A 3,811-nucleotide genomic window follows, 5' to 3' on the forward strand; every position below is an offset into this window, starting at 1 on the left:
TTGGACTTTAATTATGTCCATTGCGCGTTTTAAACTATTCCGAATCGCCACGCGTTTGGCTTTTTGCCGATTTATGTCGGTCATTTTGGCTCTTTTGTTTAGGTCCACTAACTTAATTGTAATTTTTCTTTGTTTCACGCGCACATTGAATTTTTTACTAACCGCCTGCGCGAACACACGTATCTAAAGGTCCACTTATCCCGGGTTTCGGCACCAAAAAATGTTGCGCCTTTTTTGGCAACCCCTGGTTCGTTAATTGGGGGAGTCTATTAAAGTAATCATAACGGACTGAAACATTATAATTACTGTTATTTTGATACGTGTGTTTGAAATAATTTAATTTATACTCGCACTAAAGTTCAGTTTATTTGTTTTGATCATTGAAAATTTGCTCCAGATTATTAAAACAAAAGCCCGCACAGAAAAGTTTAATTTAATTTTGGTATAAAAACCGCTCGCTCGAAAAAGTTCTATTAATTGATTAATTTGTGTTTAAAACCCGCCCGCTCGCAAAAGTTTAAGTTATTCTTAATCCCGCTCAGTTCTTTAGTTGTTAATTTGGGTTTACAAACCCGCCCGCACAGAAAAAGTTCCTCAAAATTGTTTATTTTACCTCTTAGGTTTTCCTCGCTCTCGTTTTATTATATTTTCTCGAGGACCGCGCAGTAGTCCTTTTCTCGAGTTCTGGTACCACGCTCTAACAGTGACTGACCGATTTTTTGCTCAAAATGTTTTTTCCTTTCTCTTATTTTTAAGGGGGCCCACACGCCCCCCAAGCTCAGCCTTTTTTGGCTACTCTTAAAAACTATTTTGCTTTACCGCCGTATTCTGCAGGCTTAGCCTTCCGCGCCCACTTGGATTCTCGTCGCTCATTGGTCCATAGAGAACTGGATTCTGGCTTTTGATTGGCGGCTTAGGCTTCGAGGCGAAATTGAATTCTGGGCTGAGATTGGATGTTCATGCAAGCAAGGAAAGATAGCGGTTCAGTTCAGTTAACTTTTCAATTGACACTGAACGTACGGTGTAATGTCAGCATTTTGTGTCGGTTATCGTCAAAGGTCAGTGCAATAACCTTTAACCTCTATGTTTAGGTTCTTTACGCCATCTATTTCGTGAACCTTCAAATAGCAGACTATTTTCCCCAATTCCCACATGTTTAGGGTTAATGTACTGTATCTCGGTAATATGACTCTGGAATGGAAGTTTATTGAAGCATTTAATGTGTAACGATAGTGTACTTTATGGTAGACGAAGTATAATTTTACATTTTAATAATATAACTTCACAATCTTTACTAAAATATAGCATTGTAACAGGGGTTAATTCTGGTCGTCAAAAACCTTGTAGCAGACGTGTTTTATCATTGAAAGGGGCGTGTGTAGCTGAACCATGCAAGACTATCTAAGATATATTGTGCTGGTTAGGATTTGGAGAGCCTATTCATCTTTATGAAAGTGAGATTCCAATGCACAGAAATTGAAGACGTAACTTTTCTGATATACCATTCCAGTTCACGGGTAGAATGTATAATGTCACCAAGTAATAAGCTGAGAAAAACGAGCGTAAAAACGCTGCTGTAGGTTGAAGAAGCCTAAAACAATAGATTTTCGGTTATAATTCCCGGGTTTAATCTTGGCATTTCTAATTTCTGTTAGTCCTGGATGAGTACTAATTGTTGGTATCGAGTACCTAGATCGAATATCAATACAAGAACTTGTACCAATAATAAGTGATACATATCGTGAAGATTACCAATTACATGAATGACATTCGACATATAAATGCATTTATAATCTAATTTAAAATTATAATTATAATAAATTTATACAAAACGATATTTCAGAACAAATAGCTTTATTTTTACAATTTTTATTAAGAAACGTTGTCGCTACTCTCATGACAAGAGAGAAAATTTTTGCAGTTGTCATATAATTGCTTATTTATAACATTTTACATCCAAATGTACCTTCAAACATTGTCTCTTATCTTTTACACAAGCAGGCTGATGTTACTTCATTTGAGGTGACATTAAGTAGCAGCAAATCCTGTATATAGATAGTTTACACCAGAAGGCCGGGCTGCATGGAGGACAAAAAGAGACGGGTTTCTTTCCCCCTGGTGTAAATGGTATGATTCCTCCAGATGTGCAAATCCTGTATATTAATATCAAACCTTCGTGAAGCCTTAAAACGTTATTAAATTTTTGTAATATTTTCTAAATAAAGTGGTAAATACATGGTATTTGATGTTAATTATAACAATTTCAAGTTTGTATTATAGATTGAAGCGTAGACGTCATCAATATTGACTGTAGTAGCCCATTCGTGTGACACTGTCAATTATACCACTGTTTATACCAAATCTTTAGCACAACAAAAACTCATTCATATTTTTATTGTTAGACGTTTTGTAACCATATTTACCGGTTGAACGTACTGCAACATTTACCCATCTATCATATTTTCTTTCTTTGATTATATCACACGTACAGTCAATAGTATCCCATAGGGGTAGGATTGCCTATGGGGCTGTGATACTGTGAATGTTTACACTGAATGACGTTTTTGTCTCTTTTGTCTCATTACCCTTGAGTGAACCCACTTCAGCATATCAGTAGGATGTTATTATATACTATAATTAATATTCTATATTGCATTAATTATATAATTATTATGAGAATTGAATGGCTTTAATAATGGTCAGTTGGCTCATTCGATGCTCATGTTATTTACTAACGACGCAGTAAGATAAATGAAGTCACATTAATGATTAAACTTACATAACACCTAAGCCTTGGTTGAAATAATTTTAGATCACGAGCTGAAACGTCTTACACTATAAATGAACGTTTACTTTTATTCAACTATATTGTCACAGATCATTTGCAATTGATAAAAAAAGCATACCTGTACAATGCGACGATTTAAGTAAATCGCTCTTCTTCCAATAGGCATCCGTACTTAGCAAAATATTAACCGTACCGGTGTACCCAAGTCGCCTCTAACAATGATGAAGTGTAGTCTGCTACGTTCAGCATCAGAAACTAAAGCAAAAGCACCGGTGAGTTAACCGGTTGATGACGCTGAACGATTTACCCATCGAAAAACCGTATTTCAAATTTGGTGGACATCCGCAATTCAATTTCGTCTTGAAAGTCGAAACCTAAGCCGCCAATAAGAAGCCAGAATCCAGTTCCTTTACGGACCAATGAGCGACGAGAATCCAAGTGGGCGCGGAAGGCTAAGCCTGTAGAATACGGCGGTAGAGGTTTTGTTTTGTTTTTTTTTCTTTTTATCGGCGCTTCTTCTCCAAACGTTCGAGGCGACGAGCCTCTCGTCGGGCAAGGGCTTCTTTTCTGCGCCCTCCTGGGCAGTCTGAAGCCACATGGTGGCCAATTTTGTGGAATCGCAAACATTGAGTAGTACTCCAAATGAAAGGATGTTTAGCTTGTTTGATCTTTGACGCAAGGAGCACTTTGGGTATTCGAATTCGAGGGTTCCACCCCATTCCTCCGAAACGTTCCCAATAAATAGCATCCTCATCCGAGGGAGGTACAACCGGATTCCATGGCTGACGAGGAGCTAGAGGACGAGGAAGAGGAATGGGAGGAAGAGCCGTAGGGCAAGAGTTGGGATGACGTTGAACTTCCTCCTTGGCCTGTTTGTAGGCGGTAATGGGACGGTTTTCAGTTTCCGGACGGTTATCAGACTCCGGACGATTATCGGGTTCCGGAAGGTTAGCAGGTTCCGGACGATTATCAGGTTCCGGTCAATTATCGGGTTTCGGAAGGTTAGCAGGTTCCGGATGGACG

At 38.4% G+C, this 3,811-nt stretch overlaps 2 long non-coding RNA genes across 2 annotated transcripts; one reads left to right on the top strand and one right to left on the bottom strand.

The window, feature by feature from the left end:
• The first annotated feature begins 1,154 nt into the window (after window positions 1–1,154).
• Window positions 1,155–1,780, top strand: LOC149640253 (uncharacterized). Its single transcript, XR_016372202.1, has 3 exons — window positions 1,155–1,244; window positions 1,317–1,576; window positions 1,656–1,780. It is a non-coding gene; the product is annotated as an uncharacterized LOC149640253 (long non-coding RNA).
• A 110-nt stretch (window positions 1,781–1,890) lies between these two features.
• LOC149640254 (uncharacterized) lies at window positions 1,891–3,261 on the bottom strand. Its single transcript, XR_016372203.1, has 5 exons — window positions 2,907–3,261; window positions 2,780–2,835; window positions 2,424–2,631; window positions 2,236–2,332; window positions 1,891–2,153 (listed from the first exon to the last, which is right to left on the bottom strand). It is a non-coding gene; the product is annotated as an uncharacterized LOC149640254 (long non-coding RNA).
• Window positions 3,262–3,811: the final 550 nt, after the last annotated feature.

This window comes from Phalangium opilio, unplaced genomic scaffold (genome assembly GCF_054372755.1).
Source record: "Phalangium opilio isolate 3A_F unplaced genomic scaffold, DU_Popi_V2 ptg000093l_1, whole genome shotgun sequence".
Classification (NCBI taxonomy): Eukaryota; Metazoa; Arthropoda; class Arachnida; order Opiliones; family Phalangiidae; genus Phalangium; species Phalangium opilio.